At 41.3% G+C, this 12,034-nt stretch overlaps 1 protein-coding gene across 2 annotated transcripts in view; it reads left to right on the top strand.

Moving 5' to 3' along the window:
* Positions 1-12,034, top strand: part of epha8 (eph receptor A8) — a 390,012-nt gene that overhangs the window by 250,062 nt on the left and 127,916 nt on the right. The gene's annotated exons all lie outside the window — the stretch shown is intronic.

The following is a 12,034-nucleotide window of genomic DNA, read 5'->3' as shown; positions in this document are numbered from 1 at the left end:
GCTCTCGGCTCTATCCCTCCTCCTCCTGTCTTCTCCTATCATTTTGCATCTCCCCCTCCCCCTCCAGCTTTCAAATCCCTTACTCACTCTTCCTTCAGTTAGTCCTGACGAAGGGTCTCGGCCTGAAACGTCGACTGCGCCTCTTCCTATAGATGCTGCTTGGCCTGCTGCGTTCACCAGCAACTTTTATGTGTGTTAACTGGAATGAGGTACCTCTTTACACTCCCATCATGTTCCTCTGAAGTTACTTTGCAACCACAAATCTGTTATTTCCTATAAGAAAATATACTCAAAGCTGTTTTTAAATAACTTGTTAACTGTTCATTTTCACTCTCAGCTCAAGGATGAGCTTCAAATTGAGCCCATTTACACAAATATGGAAAATATGACTATCTTAGTTATAGTCCAGGAAAAGGAAAGGAATTCCCCATTTGCATTTGATGGGAGGCAACTTCTAACATGCAGGATGAGATTGAATGGTGCTCACAGAATGCTAATTGTGTTCTTGAGATGTGTGATGGACATTCATTCACTGTGACTGAACTCGTAGTTTTCCAGCTCCTGCTCAGAAAGTGCCTGCATTTGAACAGAAAGAGGGGGAAGACAGAATTTCCACTCTGAGGATTAAAAAAATTATGTCTAGAATTCATTTTAACTACCTGCCTGCTTAGTTTCTAGAAGATGGGTGGATTTAAGTCCAACCCCACATCGTTCCCCACCCTCCGTCCTGCCAGTCTTTATAGAGGCCAGTCCCACATCCTTCATCTGAAATGCAATTGGGAATTGTGAAGCTTCTTGAAAGAGAGATTTCATTCAATATTAGTCTGTAAAACTCCAGAGGTTACAACCCACAATCATGTCAATATAGGACTGTAACACTCTAATCTCTCCACTGAGAAAATAGCTCTGGCAATGAATGAATGGAGACCTCCTTCTGCAGTATTCATGAACTAGCTGACCTCTCAACTTCCACTCTTCATAAAAAGCTTCATCGAAACCATTCATGCTCATGTCCTGAGTCACAACAAGACCTGTTATTCCAGCACTCCTCTGGTCACATTTTTGTCTTTTAAATTCCCTCTTCTTTTTGCATCCTTCCACCATCTTTCCTTCCTTGTTTTTGTAATCCTTCCCAGCTTTGCTATCTTCTCACCTCACGTTATCCACCATTTTGATCATCCTGAGTATCTTGATGACCACCATTCTAACAGGTGAGTGTGCCCTTCACTTCAAGTCCCGTTCTCTGAAGTTCCCACCTGAATTTGTCCCTCTGCCTCTCTTCCTATCTCTTATGCTTCAAACAACTGATCTTCTTTTCTCTTTAGTTTCTGATCACCTTTCCTAAAATGAAGTTCAATCAAATTTTGTTTGGTCAAGAATCAAACCACCTTTAAAATAAGCCTTCAAGAGGGAAATAGATCAGCCAAATTGTCAGACAGAATCCAGTTACAGATCAATGTGTCACTGCAAATGAAGCACTAAGGGAGGAAATTTCAGCTGCAGAAGTAAAACAGAAGCTTTAATGCTACATAAAAAATACTGCAGAGCATTGTCACTTATTGGAACTTGTATTGCATGGGAAAAGCAGAAACTCCTGGAAATCCATGCATTTGACCAGTCATCTGCTGTCTTGATACTAAGAATGAAATGGCGTTAACTCCATTGGAATAGGGAGCCTTGGGCACTTCCCTATTCCGAAGTCCATAGAAAACTCTCGCAATATTTCAGTTCTACCCACGTAATACAGTAAAGTTTTCGATTTAGATGGGACTTGAGATTGTAGCTGATTTTAGTGAGGATGCCTTCCTATAAGCACTAACTCAGCATAGGAGTTTACTAAACGGAAGGACAGTACTGGACCTGTTGTGCCTGTACTGGGCGACCCTTATCAGTAGCATTTCAAACTTTATTTCCTGTAATCCTTTCATCTGGCCATCAACTTCTCTTTTATTTCTTTGTCACTCGTGTACGCTAAGTGGTAAGTTATTGTGGCCAGTTTATCCATCAGCACATCTTTGAGATGTCGGAGGCCGCTGGAGCCCCTATCATCCACGTGTTGCCAAATTTTGTGATACAAAAGAATTTCGAAGCTTATTTGGAAGCTTCAAAATCCATGTATTAACTGTACGGTCATAGAATGAATCATCAACTGAGCTTTGGTTGGAGAAGTTATTGCAGCTGACTGGTTTGCTCTCTGTCCAACTCCTGGGGTCCTCCTGTCTTGGGAAACCAAACCCATGGCCAGTGAAACTAATAGGCTGGTAGGATCAGAGACTCAATTGCAAAATAAAACTATTATTGAAATGATTCGCTTGCCTCTCAAGGAGGTTACTCAAATGAATGTCACCCATGTACATTTTTACATTGGGCTAGTTATATCATAGCACAGCTAGTGGACTCAGAACCTGAGAGATCAATGTTCAAATGTGACTTCAGGTGCCTACTGTGCAAAGCTTACACATTCTCTCCATTACTGGATGAATCTCCCCAGAGGTTGTTTGAATTCTTTCCTCTCATTTTCCAGAGATACGTTGTAGGATAATTGGCCACAGTGAATAACCTCATAAGTGGTAAAAGGTTCAAATGGGAGTTGATGGGGAATTAGAAGGAATAAGAGTTGCAGGAAAAGATAGAGGCTGGCATGGATTGATGGGCTGAATGTTCTTCTGTTAGCTAGTGTTTCTGAATTCAGACCCTCTCATCCTTCACCAAACCAGGTGATACAACTCCACATGACTCTTTTGACATTGACAAACGGGTTGGTGAGCACTGTTGGTAAAGTTGATTAAAGTTATTTTTTTTCCTATCCTGATCTGAGGAGCTCTACTCACTATTTTATTTCTTCCTTCTTCATTGTGATTAGCTGCGGTGTAGACTTCTGTAAAGGGCAGACCTAGAACAGAACAATCACATTCCATTTTGTTGTGATAGATGCTTCTGCACGTTAGAATGGGATTGTAGAAACTGTTACACCAATGCAGCATGAAAAATATAGAACAGAATCTTCTCTCTGCCTCAAGGATCCTGCCGTTCACATACTCAAACCATTTGGTCAGTCATAGTTAACAGTCTTTCTATCAGACTGTCAAATTGTCCAATTAATGATCTTAGAAGGTAACATAATAATATTCGGGCATGGGAATATCTTCCAGCAGCTCACCAGTAACGTACAAGGCAATGATTCAGAGCTGTGCCCCATGTTTTATCACACAAACATGCCTGTCCCAGAGCAGAGGACATTCCTGTTGACAGCAAGCCATAGTGGGGCCCCATTTATTGAGAACTTATTGTCATAATCGCTTTGCAAGATCTTCCAAGGAAAAAAAGTTCCCCGTGACTTATATAGAACAAGAACAAAATGCTGGAAAAATTCAACAGTTCGTGGAGTATCTATGGAAGGAAATCGGTAGTCAATGTTTTGAGTTGTGATCCTTCAATTGGATTCAAGTGCATATGGTATTGCATCATTCCAGATGAAGAGTATTGAGTCAGTTCTACCTTTAATAGAACATAGAACATAGAATAGTACAGCACAGTACAGGACCTTCAGCCCACATTGTTGTGCCGACCCTCAAACCCTGCCTCCCATATAACCACCCACATAACCACCCACCTTAAATTCCTCCATATACCTGTCTAGTAGTCTCTTAAATTTCACTTGTGTATCTGCCTCCACCACTGACTCAGGCAGTGTATTCCACACACCAACCACTCTCTGAGTAAAAAACCTTCCTCTAATATCCCCCTTGAACTTCTCACCCCTTACCTTAAAGCCATGTCCCTTTGTATTGAGCAGTGGTGCCCTGGGGAAGAGGCGCTGGCTAGCCACTCTATCTATTCCTCTTAATATCTCGTATATCTCTATCATGTCTCTTCTCATCCTCCTTCTCTCCAAAGAGTAAAGCCCTAGCTCCCTTAAACTCTGATCATGATCCATACGCTCTAAACCAGGCAGCATCCTGGTAAATCTCCTCTGTACCCTTTCCAATGCTTCCACCTCCTTTCTATAGTGAGGCAACCAGAACTGGACACAGTACTCCAAGTGTGGCCTAACCGGAGTTTTATAGAGCTGCATCATTACCTCGCAACTCTTAAACTCTATCCCTCAACCCATGAAAGCTAACACCCCATAAGCTTTCTTAACTACCCTATCTACCTGTGAGGCAACTTTCAGGGATCTGTGGACATGTACCCCCAGATCCCTCTGCTCCTCCACACTGCCAGGTATCCTGCCATTTACTTTGTACTCTGCCTTGGAGTTTGTCCTTCCAAAGTTTACCACCTTACACTTCTCCGGGCTGAACTCCATCTGCCACTTCTCAGCCCACTTCTGCATCCTATCAATGTCTCTCTGCAATCTTCGACAATCCTCTACACTATCTAACACACCACCAACCTTTGTGTCATCTGCAAACTTGCCAACCCACCCTTCTACCTCCACATCCAGGTCGTTAATAAAAATCATGAAAAGTAGAGGTCCCAGAACTGACCCTTGTGGGACACCACTCGTCACAACCCTCCAATCCGAATGTACTCCCTCCACCATGATCCACTGCCTTCTGCAGGCGAGCCAATTCTGAATCCACCTGGCCAAACTTCCCTGGATCCCATGCCTTCCGACTTTCTGAATAAGCCCTCCATGTGGAACCTTGTCAAATGCCTTACTAAAATCCATTTAAATCACGTCCACTGCACTACCCTCATCTATATGCCTGGTCACCTCCTCAAAGAACTGTATCAAGCTTGTTCGATATGATTTCCTCTTCACAAAGCCATGCTGACTGTCCCTGATCAGACCATGATTCTCTAAATGCCCATAGATCCTATCTCTAAGAATCTTTTCCAACAGCTTTCCCACCACAGACGTAAGGCAAATGTTTTCCCTGGAGAGAACTTCATACCTGGATTTGAATGATTTAATTAAGAAGAATAACGAGGACCCAGAGAGACGAAAGCATTGCTGGCTGCAATCACCAAGTGTGACTCTCACTAGACTGGAAGATTCAGAAATTGTCCCCTGTGTTCATCACTCTTCATCTGATCAAACTTGGGGTCTTTTATGCTGTACTTGTGTATTGCTGGTTATCACTGTTGCTACCTATTGGACAAGGTACCAGTGCTGCCAAGTTCCCCATCGCAGATATTAGAAAAATGATCACTGTGTGAACTAAGCTTCAGGCTATAAATTGACAGATTGATTTGTTGGATATTAAATCAAGGAAATACAAAACACTGAAAAGCCATACAACCTAACCACGAGCAAGGGCATCTTGGATAACTTGAATCTAGCTCACTGAGCAGGGTATTGATAGGATTGGATTACAATCCAATAATTTTATACCCCATCAAGTTCACAGAAGTATAAACACCAGACAAATTACTTGTAAACTATGGATGTTATTTGTCATACAGAGTAACTTCTATTTCATATTGAGATGAAATATATATTGTTTTATGTGCTATATTACAAGGGGTTATAAAATCTTCACTCTCCACTGATAAATTCCATCTCTTTTTCTCTGTGCTTTCTGCATTATGCCTTGCCTCCTTGCTATCATTCACATTGAATTTACATCAGTCAGGCATCAGTTAGCAATTATGTTGAATATTTACCTTTTCTGCTAAACCTCCAGCTCAAAGAGGGTGGAGTGGTCTTGGTTAATCAGAAAAAGCAGTAGTCAATGTGTGGAAGCTTGTTATTTTCAGGGGGAGGATGAAGATGACACTAGAGAAAGCACACGCACAGTCATATGCACCCACCATATAAATCTGATTAACTTGTCCTTATTATCTTACGGGAGGTTGCTGTGCACAGATTCCCACTGGATCAGAGATATTCCGTCAGGATAGCAATTGGGTTAGATTAGATTTGGGCTTGAGTGCTGCCTTTGGTGGACAGTCCATAGCTGAGCAATTTTCAATACCAGCGCTGAAAATGCCTTGGCATAGTCTCTTCACTCATGAGTGGGGAGTGGTGTGTCCCATGAACCTTGTGACAGATTCTCTCACCTGCTCTTGATGCCACATGAAATAATGGGACTCTCTGGAAATGGATGAACTACTGGCTGATGGTGGCAAGTTGGTTGCTGGCATGCTCTTCCCATCAGCCTGCACAGCTGGAGCTGGCCGTGTTTCCATCTGATTCTGATCGATACACTTCGTGTTTGGCTAGCTCTGACCACTAGCTGCTGGTTTCATGGGTGCATTATGCTAACCATTTGCAATTATTGTTGCTTCATTGTGATGAACTATGCAAATCCCAAATTGTCTTTTATTTACAACTACATCATCACATTGCATTGAAGCTGTCCAACTTAGATTCAGAACAGAATTTGGGTGATTAAGTTAACGGAATGATTCACTTCTGAAAGGAGTGTTTCTCAAGCCATGATCATCTGGCAGTGAATTGTACATTTATATACACATGTTGTCAAGGTCCATTTAAATAATGTTGTCACAGGGAATGATGATTAAGGGAGAATGTAATGCAAGATGTAGATATCATCAATAATACAATTGTGAGACATTGTATTCCACAGAGAGAGCTCACCATTGAGAAACAATCCACTTATTATCATTTATTTTAATATATATCGTTGCATTCATCCTGTTGGGTTCCCCTTGTCGTGGTGCAGTACACCTGTGTTCACATTGCCTCAAGGCTCTAGTTCAATACGTTGACCATTTTAGAGGAACCATTTTTAGATGAGATTTATTTTAGTACATTTATTGTTAATTGTCAGTAAAATATTCACTAAACCATAACACATACACATTGGAGACCCAACTAAAACACAGCTGCCCACAGTCTGTCTCTGTTGAAGACTTTAAGCTAACACCAATGACACTGAACAGATATCCTCCTGCTGAATGTTCCTCCAAAGCTTACCCCAACCAGTACGGAGCATTAAAACCAAGCACTGTGTCACAGAAATCCTAAATGTTCCGAAAATGGGAAATAATTCAACTGAACCATGTTGAGAGATTGCTTGGGATAAATACTTGCCACCTCTTGAACTTCAAACCAATGCATTGCAGCTATTTAAGAACATTTGACTAGCTTTTTGCAGACAAACTCCACTCAGAGAATGTTGTGTTTAAGAATCCCTTTTCAGTGTTGGTTATGGCCAAACACAGAGAAGGGTAATGCAGCCACATCACAAGTGAGGTCTGTTAACTGAAAGGGCTGGTCAACCAAGCAGGTTTCATGGGGATATTTCTCCACCAGGTCTCTGTCTGTACTCTCTCGTCAAACAATGAGCACGTGCTGGTTATAAAGACTAAAATCTCTTCATTGGCAATTATGACTTCAGCCACCCGAACATTCAGCTCAGAAATTGTGCCTCTAATCCTTGCCTCTCTGAATCGTATTCTTCCTTTAAGACACTTCTTAAAACCTAATTCTCTAACCATTGTCTTGGCATCTTGATATAGTTAACATTAAAATGATAACTTGACTACTTTAGATATGGGATGTCTTAGGTCCTACACCTGTGTTGTGCTAAATATAATTTCTCTTGTCTTAAATCATTCTCGATATCAAGTTGTTTTTTTTGTGGTTTGCTCAACCCTTTCAATTTTTTTAAGCCATTAGCTGTTCAGTAGCTTGAGACAAAATACCATTGCTCCTCTGAAATCACTTTTCTGCAGCTTTCCCAGATGTTAATAGTATTTGCTTCATCTTCACCGAACTTCTCCTTTTACTCTTGAACTTGGAATTCAAACTCAAATACATTCTAAAATGGTAACATTTGACCTATTGAGTCCATACTAGCTCTATGTAAAGGGAATCTAACTTATCGCACTCTGTTAAACTCTTCTAATAACTGGAGCAAATTATTCCCTTTCACAGGGCGGCAGAGTGGTGCAGGTGGTAGAAACGTTGCCTTGCAGCTCAGAGAGCTGGATTCAATCCCAAACTTGAGTGCCTCCTGTGCAAAGTGTACACATTTTCCCTGTGACTTGTGAGATTTCTTTCAGTTTTCTCATATATCCCAAAGACATACTGCTTGGTTAACAAACTGGCTGTTTTAAATTTCCTCAAGTATGATTTCCAAAATTGATTAAGGAGCTTAAAGTAAAGGAACCTTTAGGAGCCAGTGATCATAACATGATAGAATTCACCCAACAGTTTGAGAGGGAGAAGATAAAGTCAGATGGATCAATATTACAGTGGAGTAAAGCGAATTAGAGAGGCATGAGAGAAGAGCTGGCCAAAGTTGATTGAAATGGGACACTAGCAGGGATGATGGCACAACAGAAATGGCTGGAGTTCCTGGGGGCAATTCAGAAGGTACATCCCAAAGATGAAGAAGAATTCTAAAAGGAGGATGAGACAACTGGGAAACAAGGAAAGTCAAAGATAGCATAAAAGCAAATGAGAGGATGTATAACATAACGAATATTTGTGGGAAAGTGGAGGATTGGGAAGCTTTTAAAAACCAACAGAAGGGAAATAAAAAGGCCATAAGGAAAGAAAAGATGAAATACAAAGTTAAACTAGACAATTATATAAAAAAGGTTTTTTTCAGATATATAAAGAGTAAAAAGAAGCTAGCACAAAATATAAAAATGGAGAGTAAAAGTTTTTATAAATATATAAAGCAGAAAAGGGCGGCCAAAGTGAACATAGTTGACTTGGAGGACAAGAAGGAGGATTGATATTGGGTAATGAGGAAATGGCCAAAGCTTTGAATGGCTATTTTGTGTCAGTCTTCACATCTGACATGCCGAAAAGAGGTGATATGGATGGGATAGGAGGTGAGGACCTCGATACAGTAGCTATCACTAAAGAGGTAATGCTGAGTAAACTTGTGGGCCTAAAGACAGACAAGTTCCCTGATCCTGATGGAATCCATCCCAGGGTACTGAAAGAAATGACAGAGGTTATAGTTGAGGCTTTGATGACAATTTACCAAAATTCTCTGGACGCTGGGCGGCAGGTCCGGGCAGATTGGAAGAAGGCGAATGTCACGCCACTGTTTAAAACCGGATATAGGCAAAGTTCAGGTAACAATAGGCCAGTTAGTTTAACATCTGTAGTTAGGAAAATGCCTGAAGCTATCATTAAAGAAGAAATAATGAGACATCTGGAAAGAAATGGATCCACCATGCAGACGTGGCATGGGTTCAGCAAAGGCAGGTCCTGTTTGACTAACTAACTGGAGTTCTTTGAAGATAAAAAAGCTCAGTGGATAGAAGGGAACAGATGGAGGTTATTTACTTGGATTTCCAGAAGGCATTCGATAAGGTGCTACATAAAAGGCTTATCCGACTGTGCAGAAGGACTTGGGAGTGTTTGTGCATGAATCGCAAAAGGTTGGTTTACTGGTGTAGGTGGTTATTAAGAAGGCAAATGGAATGTTGGCCTTCATTGCTAGAGGGACTGAATTTAAGAGCAGGGAGATTATGATGCAACTTAATAGGGTACTGGCGAGGCTGCATCTGGAGTACTGTGCGCAGTTCTGGTCTCCTTACCTGAGAAACGATATACTAGCCTTGGGGGTGGTGCAGAGGAAGTTCACCAGGTTGATTCCAGAGATGAGGGGATTAGACTATGAGGACAGATTCAGTTGCCTGAGACTGTACTCGCTAGAAATCTGAAGAATGAGAGAAGATCTTATAGAAACATATACAATTATGGAAGGGATAGATAAGACGGCAGCAGGAAAGTTCTTTCCATTGGTAGATGAGACTAGAACTAGGACTTTGCCTCAAGATTCAGGGGAGCAGATTTAGGAAGGAGATGAAGAATTACTGCTTTTCCCAAAGAGTGGTGGATCTGTGGAATTCTCTGCCCAATGAAGCAGTGGAGCCTACCTTAACAAATATATTTAAGATAAGGTTGGATAGATTTTTGCATAGTAGGGGGATTAAGGGTTATGGGGAAAAGGTAGATTAGGAGGAGATGTGTTCATAGTCAGAACAGCCGTGAACTTATTGGATGGCAGTTCAATGGGCCAGATGGCCTATCCCAGCTCCTATTTCTTATGTTCTTATGTTCTTAGGTGTGAGAGTGGATATCAGACCACTGGAAAATGATGCTGGAGGGGTAGTAATGGGGATGAAAGAAATGACAGATGAAATGAGGGAGAAACTAGCAGTATGTCAAAATTTGGAAATGTCAGGGGGCAGAAGTGAGTGTAGTTGCTGATACTAAGGGAACGATGCTTGGGAGGCTGAAAGGTCTGAAGGTAAATGAGTCCCTTGGACCAGATGGCCTTCAACCCAAGGTTCTGAAAAAGATAGCTGTAGAGAATCTGGAGGCATTAGTAATGATCTTTCAATAATCACTACATTCTGGCATGGTTCTGGAGGACTGGCAAATTACAATATCATTTCATTCTTTTTGAAGGGAGGGAGACAGAAGAAAGGAAATTATAGGCCAGCTAACCTGATTTCAGTGGTTGGAAGATGTTGGAGTCCATTATTAAGTATGAAGTTTTGTTTCCTTGGAGGACAAAGATAAGGTAGCCCCAAGTCAGCATGCTTTCTTAAGGGAAAATCTTGCTTGACAAGTCTGTTGGAATTCTTTGAGGAAATAAAATGCAGGATCGACGAAGGAGATTCAGTAGATGTTGTTTCCTTGGAATTTCAGAAGGCCTTTGACAAGATGTGCACACGAGGCTGTTTAACAAGATGAGAGCCTGAGATATTACAGGAAACATATTCAACTGTATGGAAGATTGGCTAACTGACAGGAGGCAAAGAGTGGGAATAACATGGGCCAGTTCTGGTTGGCTATAATTGACCAGTAGTGCTCCACAGGGGTTGCTACTGGGACCTCATCTTTCCAATTATATATCAATGATTTGGTTGATGGAATTGATGATTTTGTAGCCATGTTTGCAGATGATACAAAGATAGGTGGAGGGGCAGGTAAATTTGTGGGTGCAGGGTGTTTGCAGGAGTTCTTAGACTGTGAAAGTGGACAAAGATGTGGCAGATGGATTATAATGTAGAAAAGTGTACAGTCGTGCACCTTGGTAGAAGGAATAAATGCATGGGCAATTTTCTAAGTAGCAGGAAAATTCAAACATTAGAGTTCAAAAGGACTTGGGTGTCCTTTTGCTGGATTCCTTAAAGTTTAATGTGCAGGTTGAGTTGGTGGTGAAAAAAGGTAAATGCAATGTTACCAACACACACAAAATGCTGGAGGAACGTCTTTTCCACAGATGCTGCCTGGCCTGCTGAAATCCTCCAGCATTTTGTGTGTGTTGCTTGGATTTCCAGCATCTGCAGATTCTCTTAAATGCAATGCTAGCCTTCATTTTGAGAGGATTAGAATATAAGAGTAAGGATGTGATGCTGACTCTTTATAAGTCATTGGTCAGTCCACACATGGAGTATTGTGAGCAGTGTTGGGCCCTTTATCTAAGAAATGATGTACTGGGATTGGAGAGGATCCAGAGGAGTTTCATGTGAATGATTTCAGGAATGAAAGGCTTAACATATAAGGAGTGTATGATGGCTCTGGGCCTGTACTCGCTGGAGTTTAGAAGATTGAGGGGAGATCTCATTGAAACCTATCGTATATTGAAGATCTAGATTGAGTGGATGTGGAGAGTATGTTTCCTGTAGTGGGTGCATCTTGGACCAGAGGGCACAGCCTCAGAATTGAAGGGCATCCATTTATAACAGAGATGAGGAAGATATTCTTTAGCCAGAAGGTGGTAGATAAAAGTGTATAAAAATGAGATTTATTTCTTGGTGTTGACTGACATGTCCATGAACTTCTGATTTAGTCATAGACATAGTCATAGTCATAGTCATACTTTAATGATCCCGGGGGAAATTGGTTTTCATTACATTTGCACCATAAATAATTAAATAATAATAAAACCATAAACAGTTAAATAGTAATATGTAAATTATGCCAGGAAATAAGTCCAGGACCAGCCTGTTGGCTCAGGGTGTCTGACCCTCCAAGGGAGGAGTTGTAAAGTTTGACGGCCACAGGCAGGAATGACTTCCTATGATGCTCTGTGTTGCATCTCGGTGAAATAAGTCTCTGGCTGAATATACTCCTGTGCCC

This window comes from Mobula hypostoma, chromosome 25 (assembly GCF_963921235.1).
Source record: "Mobula hypostoma chromosome 25, sMobHyp1.1, whole genome shotgun sequence".
Classification (NCBI taxonomy): domain Eukaryota; kingdom Metazoa; phylum Chordata; class Chondrichthyes; order Myliobatiformes; family Myliobatidae; genus Mobula; species Mobula hypostoma.
Note: the sequence above shows the minus strand (reverse complement) of the source record. Positions and strands in the feature narration are given on the sequence as shown.